Source organism: Gambusia affinis, linkage group LG05 (genome assembly GCF_019740435.1).
Source record: "Gambusia affinis linkage group LG05, SWU_Gaff_1.0, whole genome shotgun sequence".
Taxonomy (NCBI): Eukaryota; Metazoa; Chordata; class Actinopteri; order Cyprinodontiformes; family Poeciliidae; genus Gambusia; species Gambusia affinis.
In genome coordinates this window covers 20,139,021-20,150,242 of record NC_057872.1, presented here as the reverse complement: position 1 = coordinate 20,150,242, position 11,222 = coordinate 20,139,021, and the positions used below count along the sequence as shown (strand labels likewise).

At 38.1% G+C, this 11,222-nt stretch overlaps 1 protein-coding gene across 3 annotated transcripts in view; it reads left to right on the top strand.

Annotated features, from left to right (window-relative positions):
- The first annotated feature begins 7,179 nt into the window (after positions 1 to 7,179).
- zbtb7b (zinc finger and BTB domain containing 7B) overlaps positions 7,180 to 11,222 on the top strand; it is a 28,101-nt gene continuing 24,058 nt past the window's right edge. Inside the window, exon 1 of one of the 3 annotated variants that reach the window (XM_044115979.1) lies at positions 7,180 to 7,532. The gene's annotated coding sequence lies outside the window, so the exon portion shown is untranslated. Of the gene's footprint in view, positions 7,533 to 8,231; positions 11,039 to 11,222 lie in introns of those variants that run through there. The other 2 variants (XM_044115977.1, XM_044115980.1) reach the window with 2 other exon arrangements.

The following is an 11,222-nucleotide window of genomic DNA, read 5'->3' as shown; positions in this document are numbered from 1 at the left end:
GTTTTCTGACCTCCTGCAAAGAAATTCAAGCAGAAACTCCACAAACTCACAAGTTCAATGGATCAAAAATTGTGCTGTGATATCAAAGAAGGTTCCTATATTAACATGTTCAGATGTTTTTGATTGAAATAGCTTTTGATTTTAGTACATGTGCCCACTTAATGCTGCACATTCAAAGAATGAAAGTTTGCAATTCTTTATAATCTATAAAATGTTTAGAAAATCTGCTGTGCATAATAATTTGGAACAGTGCATTTTGAATTTTTTATTTGTGAAAAAATACTGTTCTCATGGGGAGCTTTGTTCAGTAAAATTTGATTTATACTTTAATAGTTCAGGACTTGAAATTATACTGACCATTATTTGCATCGACCATTTAAGAAAATCTGAGAAAATATCCCTTACATAATAATTTGGAACATGGTGTATTTGTCAGAATTGCCCGCTAGCTGTAAAAGTCGGGTGAAACATTTCCAATGTCCTTTCTATAGTTTCTCACAATAATTTATTGTGATTTTGGACCCATTCCTCCTCACAGAACCAGTGAAACCGAGTCAGATTTGGAGGTTTTCTTTATAATCCTGCCCACAGATTTTTTTAAGGCTCAAGGTTTCCACTCATAAACATTAAGTCTGTTATGCTTAAGCCACTTTTTAAATTTATTTATTTTTTATTTTTTTAATTGGCTTTACACTTCAATGGCGGCTCCATTCCAGATGCAACAACAACCTCCAGATAGCGGTTGACTCTTTTGTTTTTCTTTATTTTAAATCTTAATAAAACAATTTATCAGACTGATCAACATTGTTTAAAATTGCAAACTGCAGTCAGAGTTGCTCTATTTGTTGCAGGAAAGTGTTTAGTTGTTTGATCTTGTTTCAGATTAATTTGTCAATCTTGGATATTTAAGTATTTTTAAAATGGTTGTTTTTGATGAGCTAAAAGAGTTTTAGTTTAACTTCAGATAAATAAATTCCTTAAAATAAAAAAGCCTAATACACTGGAAGAGTGCGTTCTTCACTCAGGCTAAAGGGTGAAAGCAAAGAACAGAAATGACCATAAGCAGAGGTGAAAACAAGGTATCAGCTGTTCTTCCTGCGAATTCACAAGCTTTCACTTCCACTGTAGCACAGGTGTCTGCTACAGGAAGTTAGAGAGGGAGAAACTCAAAACTATGAAAAGCTCTAAAAGTCCAGTTTGAGGAAATTTATAGTTGCAAGCACCATCATTACCCCATTCAACTTATACTAACCGTTTTCTGGTTCATATAGGAACATATTTGCTCTCATGCCGTCCCCATAACCCTAATTAATCTTGACAGGATACAGGCAACATTTCCAGGTGTTAGTTTTTGCTTTGTACATGTGTGAAATGGAATGGCCTGGCAGTGTTTAATGATAATCCTGTAAATCAGCATCCATAAGCAGCTGTTTTGACACATAATCAATACAGTGAGTAGTTTTCGGTACGGGTGTTGCTGAGGATGTGGCTTTAATTTTAACATTATTTGTCAGCATGGCAAAGGTTACTTCAACCGTGACTCATATGCAGCTGAAAAAGTCATTTGATATTACTCACCCATAAAGTAAAGGCTAGGTTATCACACTTATCTATATTAACAATCCCCAGTCTTTTCAGTAAAACACAATATAGAGTTATATTTCTAAGGGAGCAAGGTAAGGGTTTAATAAAAAAATACTGGTGATTTGTGCATTTCCAAGGACGCTGTGAAAAACATACTGCTTTATATCTGCACAACTCAAGGATATCTGATCTGAAACCAAACAAGCACCTTCTTAGATTCTCCATATTTCAGATTCTGTTCAGTTAGAGTTTCTAAATATTTCATTGAATCTCCTGTATGCTGCAACAGAGAAAAATATAAAATACAACCCGCCCTCTGCCACAAAACCTCCATTTAAAGGAATCAAAATAACACAAAAAAATTCAGGGATTTCATTGGGTGAAGATTTCAACTCAAGTATACATTTGAATGAAAACTACCCGTCACCACGACCTTTGATTTCCCTAAAATTACCCAAAGATTACACATTTTCCCTTCATTTTCTTTGCGTCATCAGGGTAGATTCACATGGAGTACCACTTCAAACTTGAATGTGACCCTGGTGACTCAGTCTCCGACGAGAGCTTTAATTAACTGAAGCTCTGTGACTCAACCTCACCATTGTGCAATAAAACAACTTCCAGTTTGTATTAACAAAAACCACCCGCAGATTGTCCTGATGCTCTTTCTCCTGGATTCACAACCTTCTCCTCCCAGCAAAGACCAGACTCATTCAGATTCAAGGTTAAATTCGGGAACCTTGAAGTCGCTGCTGCTGCTGAATGAAACAATTTGAAATCCAACCTTCGATTTGTAGACACACACCTGCTTCTCCACTGTTTCACATTTTTTGTTCTCTCTCTGCTCTCATTAGTAGTCAGGTAGTCTGCAGCAGCTTCTCATGCTTGAAACTACCGATTACAAATTCATGTACAGTAAAGTAGCTGTAGAATAAATAGTTGCATGAACACCACTGCAGTTTAATTACAGACAGGCGAATCTGTGATGCTGAATTTTCCTTCAGAAACCCTCAGCTAATCTCGCTTTGAATGCCTTTAATATATGGAAAACCAATAAAATTGCAGATAGTGCAGGCAGATTTGTTGGTATGAAGTGTAATAACTTCTTTAATTTCAGATGTATGAGAAAATCAATGCAGGGCAAATAGAAAGTACAGCATTGTGAGACAGTAGATCTGAATTTCATAAAGTAAGAGGTTTATTCTGAAACTGCTGAAGTTACAGGCAAAAATTAATGGGATGTTTTTATTTTCTTCTTGGATCTGGAAAATATTAACATGAAATTTCTTCCCACTTTTCCAGGCACAATAAAATCCGGTGAAGCACAGAAATCACTTGTTCCTTCAAAAGGCACTGCCTACAAAATGCTACGTTAAGGCCACAATCATTTGTGTCCATACATTGTTTCAATAATTCACCTGAATTAAATAAACCAAATTGTAATTGATCTTAAATTTGGAACAGTCATGGATGCTGTTAAACGTTTGTAAATTGAGTGTAGATGTTAATATTTATGTTTTTTGTTTATTTTGGGGGGTTTTACCTTCAGGAAAATCTGAGTTGTAGATTTCACAGTGACCACTAGATGGCGGAAGTGCTTTAAAAATAATTTACACACGACAGGAAGGAGAAAGATGCGTCGAAAGTGCCGTTTTATTGCTTTAAACTAACTTTATCGTAACAGCAGAGAAAACAAATACTTTTAGAGAAATTCTACTTTGTGAACTGAATATTAGAGGCCGCCGTGAAGCCCAAATAGTGCTCTGCAGAAGTTAATGATGCCAGAAGTAGCTTGGATCTGCAGCCATGAATAGAGCTGGTGCGCAGAAAAACAGGCCTTGTAATTGCTGCCTGTCACTTTGGCTCTGAAATAGACTCAAAGGGAAGTCTTTATCCTCTGGAAACAAACTAGACCACCAGACAGAAGACAAATAATAACTGTTTTCATCCTTTGTTATACCACAGTGTTGTAATATAACATTTATATATATATAGAGAGAGAGCGTAAAAGCAGCAGTCAATCCACAAACAGACGGCGGGATCCTTCCTGCTCTGCTTTAAAACAGGTTGCATTTGCTGCTGCAAGTTCAACCACAGACTGAGGGTAACTCCTCCGTCTGAGAGGCTTTACAGGAGGTAACACAAATTTCACAACAGATCAGGTGTCACAACACAGAATAAGGGTTAAAACATTTAATTAAGGAACATATTCATGTTTTTTGTGTTACAAATTGCATTTATTTCTAAATGAAAATTAAATTAATTGAGAAATGAAGCTTAGATAAAGATTCTTGAGGTTAACTGTTCCACCACTTTGTTGAATTGAGGACAATAAACCTTTCTTTTTCAGTTGTGGGTTTGTAAATTGGTGCATTGCTCTCAATAAAATCAAATTTGGGAAGCAGGTAAATAACGTCTTTAGCTCTGGGTTAAAACTACGAAATAATAATTTAATTTATGGATTTTCAATAGCTTTTCAGCATCTGTTAGATTTGTAATTTGTCCACTTGTCACTTTCATTGCCCCATTAGAAGTAATATAGAGATAAATAATTAAATTTGTTTCTGTTGTACAGCAAACCAGCATAGATAGACAGTGAGATCACTGCTTTAATAAATTGTTATAACGTATTAGTATTATCACTGTGGAGATTGTATATGTCATTTACATGTACAGTCTAATAAATAATAATAAATAATAGAAATCAACCCCTTTTTGAATAATTGAGGATTTGAGTGGCGATAAAACAAAGTGAAAACACACATTAGTGCAGTTTTTATTATTTTAAATCACTGTGATTAGTGAGCTACTGTCCTTCTAAGAGTCCTGACCCCTGCTGTGCACCTCACTGGAAAAAATGTACATCGATGACGCATACTGTTCACATGTGCCGTGTAACTTTTTGTTCTGGTAGCACAACCGCAAGCACAGATTTAGGGTTTGGGGGGGTGGTAATACAGGTGGGCTGTCTGAGTTCACCGCAAAATTATATTTAGACTTCCTGCACCCTCCATACAAAACCCACCAACTCACACACACACACACACACACACACACACTACAGGAGCGACATTACAGCAGATGAGAATGAGATTCAGGCTTTGAGAAAGCAAGGTGATTCCCATCCCCATAACCACTTCAAAAACGAGCGACTCTTCAAAGTTTTTCAGCAGGGGAACGAAGCTGCTCTTTAGTTACATTTAAAGACCAAACAGAGGCGTCTGGGGAGGCAGTGTGGGAAGGCGGCGCTACCGCCGGTTTGGTACGAAATTTTAAAAGACAGTTTTTAAAATATCTTAAAAATCAAGGCAAAACCTTTATCCTTGTAGGGTCGCAAAGGGGCTTGAGTCTGTCTCCATGGTGATTTGTGGAGAGGCGGTGAAAACCCTGGATGGGCTGCTAGTCCACACACACACACCAATTTACAGAGATCAATTAAGAGAGAAGTCACGCATGCAAATGGAGCAGACTTGAAACTAGTTACATTTACTTAAGTAATTCAGAAAAAAGTGCTTCTGGAAGTAGATTTATTGCGTCATATTTTACTTGTACTATAGAAATATTACTTTGAAGTAACTCTACTCTGACGCTTTGGCCCCTGTGACAAGGAGAACAGGCAAACTGCATGCAGAAAGGAGTCACAATGGAACCCTGCAAAACTTTTCTATTTTTATATAAGTGGTAAGCATCCGTGAACGCATACTGATCATGTTTTATAGCTAATTCAATGACAGTACATGGTAGAAACCGCTCAGGTAGACAATGAAACACACTGAATCACAGGATCGAAACAGAACTCACTGAAGAAATTTACCAATTTACAGCAGGTTATCCTCTTGAATTATTGCTTCAGTCAGAATAATTAAGGTTACTCAAACAAGAAAGTCTTCTGCTGAAATGTTTTTGACAAGGAAATTATGAAATAATGTGCATCTTGCACCAAGTTTATTTAGAAATGGATGTCCATATTTTTTTATATAAATAAAAATCTGAAAACTGTAGTGTTCATTTTTTGTCAACCCCTTTTATTCAAATATCCTTAAATAAAATGCAGTGTAGCCAATTATCTTCAAAAGTAGCCTAATTAGAACGTGGAAACCTTGCACACCTGCTCCGTGAAAGCAAACGGTGTTTGTCAGAGAACAATAGTTCACTGTGACGAAACATCCCAGGTACAATCTGTCCTCAAGACCAGGACGAGTTACGCTCTCCACAGATCTTAACTTTATGAATAGAAAGTAATTCCTGAAAATACGTAATTTTCCACGAGCTATGCAGGCGACACAGCAAAACTGAACTTATTAACCTATGTGCAAAACAAACTACACTACACCCTAAACACACAACGCTTTTCAAGACAGTGAAGCTGACTGGAGATGAATGGAGGTAAATAAAGAACAATCCTGGAAAACACTCAGGCTAATATCACTCTGGAAAAAAATTAAAAGAACATTTTAAATGATCAGTTTCTCTGATTTTACTCTTTATAGGTAAATGTCTGAGTAAAATGAACATTGTTCTTTTATTCTACGAACTAATCAATCAATCAATCAATCAATCAAACTTTATTTGTATAGCACATTTCAGCAGCAAGGCATTTCAAAGTGCTTTACATCAAATCAAACACAAAAATACAATGCAACATAGAATCAACAATAAAAACACAACATAGTCAGATTCCGTCAATAAATTTGCAATTGACGCTAATGACATATCTCTGAAATTTCAAGCAAAAATTTAGTATTTATTTGCTTAAAATGAGAAATGGTGAAAATAACAAAAAAAGATGCAGTGCTTTCAGACCTCAAATAAAGCAAAGAAAAAAGATTTACATTCATTTAGAAACAACAATACTAATGTTTTAACTCAACAAGAAATTAGAAATCAATACTTGGTGGAATAACCAGGAGGTTTATGATGGGGCTCTTAAGTTTTTTCAGACTTATATATATATATAAAGTGTATATCGAGTGTATAAACCATATTTAGGTGTTGAGCTTTGTGTACTTTTTTCTGTGAGCTTCTCTTGCTATATGCAAATGAGGAGTCTAAATTTTATGCAAATGTAATGAACAATAAAACATCTTGTAATAGATGTGACTCTCTCAGCACTCTGTTGTTTCCTTTTTTTAAGTGATTCATAAAAAAGTAATTCTAAAAAAGTCCCTACTGTTGCCCTTTGAGCCTCCACACTGGATATGATACATCCTCTGTGTGAGTTTCATTTATCACGGTACAGTTTCCTTTTTACTTGACTGATCTGCAAGGCGCATGGCTCTGGAGCTCTAACTCTCTATCCATGGTCACCGCCAGATGGTTTCTGGGTCGGGAAACAGCTGAGTCATGAGTTTATTAATTCTGTTTCGACTGAAAATGCTTTTGCATCTGACAGGTAAGCTGGTGGCAGATATCCCTCAATCCGCTTTCACTGCCCACCTCTGCGCAGATATGCCCAGAGGAGGAGGAGGAGGAGGAGCCCACCTCTCTCCGACAGGCACTGCTTCGGTCCTATCGGACCTCGGCCGGACCCCTCCCCGTGTGCCCTGCCCACCCCGGCGGTCTCTTCTCCCAGCCCTGCCAGAGCCAATCCGGCGACCGGGTGTAATAAGTAGGACAAGCCGCTTCCTGGTTCTCAGAAAGGAGGAGCTGGGAGACGGAGTGGGCGAGCGGAGGCAGAGCACCGTGGGGGGGTCAGAGCGCCAGAGAGCCGGCGGTCCGCAGAGACAGCAGGACGGGAGGCAAGAGAGAGGACATTTGGCGAGGAATAAAGCCCCAACCGTGCGTTAAAGTGAGGACGGAGTCTACATTTAAGAAGACAAGCGCTGGGAGGATTTAAAAAAGGGGAATTTAAAGCTCTTAGAAGTCGTCAGGGTGGGACGGAATAATCCAGGAAGTGTCTGTCAGGTGGGAGGCGACGAGTTGGGGACAGGTGACACACCGGCACTCAGGTAACCGCTTCTCCTGGTTCCTCTCAAAATGACACAAAACTACAAAATATTATCATTAAAAATTAGTCCGCTTCAGTCGTAGCGATAATAAACCTTCCTCCCCACTTCTTCTTTAGCAGGGTGACAGAAGTGACTGTCCTTCTCACTGATAAATTCCGTCGACATCATTTGGTCTTTTTCACCTTTTAAACTAAAGGAAATGAAATATTTCTACTGGTGAGGCTGTGAGAGATGAGCGCTTCGCGTTCAGGTGAGACAGGAGAGGAGCGGGGTCGGCGGGTACATTTCTGAACACCGGGCTGCTAATTATAGCCGAGAACACCGGCTGACATCCAAAACCTAACCTGCTCTCACGCACATCCACCTGGACGTGCGCAGTCAACCAGATATGTATGGCAAGCCATTAGTGGCAAATTTTGGCACTTTTCCAACAAGGAAAATTATGCAAAAATATATTTTAAAACCTATTCTTTATAACATTTTGATGTTTTTTTTAAACCCTGTCATTGAATGACTTTTTAAACCTCAGCTTACACCACTTTACATGCTCTTTCTGAACTGTGGAAAAGTGGTATTCAATAATGAATTTGAACAACTTGCTGTAATAGTTGATGGATTTCCCACCTTTCAACCTTCTGGGAATGCCCTGTTTTTTGGGGGGGATGTTTTCCAGCAAATGATGTTTTGAACACTTCTTATGACTGGCAAAAGACATGTTTTATATGGTCATTCAATTCCTGCTCATAAGCCAATTGTTGATTAAGTCTAGATGGTTTAAAAGTCATCAGAGATCTCATCTGAAGAGTTGGGATGCCATAAAAATTGGTGGGAAAACTCTCTGGGATGCGGCATTTTGTGCCAGTGAATGTTGTTTTCTAACACCTGTTTATGAGCGGTAAAGTAACTTGATGTTTTATTTGATCACTGAGGTTTGATTTTCCACCGAGCAATAGTTGGGGGTTTTTCTGAACGGTGTTCAGTGAACACAAACATGAAGTTATTTCATATAGTGCATGCAGCTGGAGACCCAGCCTAACTCTTTCCAGGTTGTACATAATGTTCTTTCTGGTTGGTTCATTCACAAACCTTTCCAGTTCTCTTCCAGTTTGTAAGAAGAATATATAACTTAGTGTAGTTTGTGTTTAAGGTGGAGTAAACTTTAGAAGTTAGTAGTTATGAAAAGAAAGAAAACTAAGAATGCTGGCGTCTAAGTAAATTGCTAACTTTGATTGCTAACTTTGCATCCAGGTTCCTGCTTCCCTATCAGGAAACTTGACCTGAAAACCTGTGTGTGCTGAATTTTATCATCTGCACCTGCCCTTTGCAGTAGACCAGGGTTTAATGTGAGCACCACAACAAGACTCCCATTCAAAGGGTGGTGCCAGAGACATTGCCCTTAAAGAAAACCGTGAGTCAGATCATTGGCATTTGAAGAAAAAGATTATGATTTCTGTTTTGTAAGAAAGTTATCTCTCAGGGATTTTCTGTCAAAAAATTAGTTTATTCCTGTTTTTCTGATCACTTCTTTTTCACTACTGGACAATATACAAATCATCAGAATTGTGTATCTCCTAGCGAAGCGCTGTTTTAACTCTTCCAGAATTAGTGGAACAGACGTGTGTCTATCTTTGTCCCTGTTGTTTAAATTCATTTATTTAATAACAACCTTTACATAATTTCTTTAGCTGACAGGTTGGCTAATATTTGTCGGTGTTGGCTTGCCATAGGATGTGCTGGATTTAGCATTCTGTGCCAATAAAAGATCTCCCAACAGTGGTCTGTTAATCATCATCATCATCATCATCATTATCATCATCATCCCCAAGGCGCACCCAGTGTTTTATTTTAATCCTGACCCAATCCTGTGTTACAGCAGGATACATGCTCAGGCTGTAATGTTAGGTTAAGGCTTCTGCCTGCCACACTGGGTGGGGAGATGACTGTCAAGCCAGTGGGCTTGTGCGTGTGTGTGCGTGTGTGTTCATTATAGAGGTAGATGTGTTGCTGACTCGCCCCTTTGACAGACCGGCCTGACTAGCTCAACTCGTTTGGGTTTGGTTTCCTCATCTTGGCCGCAGCCTGTTGTTTAAATCTCTTGGTCTTCACGCTGGGAAATTATCGCTTCCACTTGTGAGTAAAACTGAAATTTGGAAAGGGGAAAAAAAAAAAAAGAAATCATCATTCATCGTAATGTGGCAGGACTTTTCAGAACTGACACACGCTCCGGATTTTCCAACAAATTCTTAACACCAGCTTTGCTAACCCAGCAGACATTTATGTGCAACCCAACTAGACGGTTGTGTTTCGTCCCTCACCTCCGGTGTCCTGAAAGGACTCCGTCACGCTTTGCTGTCTGCAGGCCTCTTTGCTTCACACATTTATTTACACTTCATCTGCATTAGGCACTGGCCAGAATGAGACTCTCACAATATGAAAACCTGGAGATAAAAATTAAAGATTCTCTGATCTGATTGTTGTTGATCTGCATGTCAAATACTGAAAAATCAGACTTTTTTTTTGCTGTTCATTAAATGCATTGAAACTAAAAAACACCAACAAAAGTGAATGAAACATTATCTAGTTTGATAAAAGCAGCTCAAGTTTCAATGCATAAACAACATTACTTCATTTTCTGTTGGATTTTAAACTACTGCCTCTAAGAAAATAGCTGCAGCAAAGTTTTTCCTCTTTCTATATGATATAGCCTTGAGGAAATCTGAGTTGTCAGATCAGACTGTAAAAAGAAAAAGTTGCCATCAGCCAGGAAAAACTCGTTCCTTGCATCAGCCAGTAAAATAAAAATACATTTAATTTTACAACAACTGCACAATTGTGAGGAAAGGCTGATGTGCACCTGCAGCAGACATTAGGTTGTACAGGTGTATACATAAGAACAGCATTATTCATGCTGCTAAAATAAATTATTGATAATTGCGGTTGTATGAATGTTATCTTTGACGTTTATTGTTATTTTAGTTTTGCGACATAGAATTGAACAGAAATGTAGACTAAATAACCAATGAACTCAGCAGAAATAAGTAAAAAGGTTTAAGGCAAAATATAATCTTCCTTTTTTTTAGCAATAAAAGTTTAGCAAGAGGATATTAAATTAAATTAAATAGACAAAGTGTTTGCTTAGGCAACTAGCCTGCAGTTGGCCACTTATATTCAAATATCTCACCTCCTTTTTTCCAACTACTACAGTCAATTTACAAAACTCTTAATTTGCACTTTGACCCATCATGCTTCACCGTGCCTGTAAAAGCTAATCTCCTCTTTAGTGGAAGCTAAAAACTCTTGGAATAAAAAAGCATTCTGAATTCTAGTTGTTTTGTTTTGCTTTGTTTTTTTACAAAAACAAACAGAATTACTGTAATTTGAGTGAAGCTCCTTTAGTTTCCACACAATGACGTTCTGTCTTGTTCCAAGCAGCTGAATTCGTCGTTTTTTTGTGAGTGAGAGAAGAGTGCAGCGCCCCTCTTCAGGCAGTTAATTGACAATAACAGGTGAGGGAGGAGCAACATTGCCGTACTGTATGCTCTGATAGCCAAACAAAACCCTTATTCTGCCTTTTCTCAGTTTTGACACCATATCTTTTTAGGTCAGAACCCTGTAAGTCTTGATACCAGTAACTGGTATGTGCCTAATCTGTATAATCTTGCTCGTCTTTCATTTTGATGGGGTTTTTTT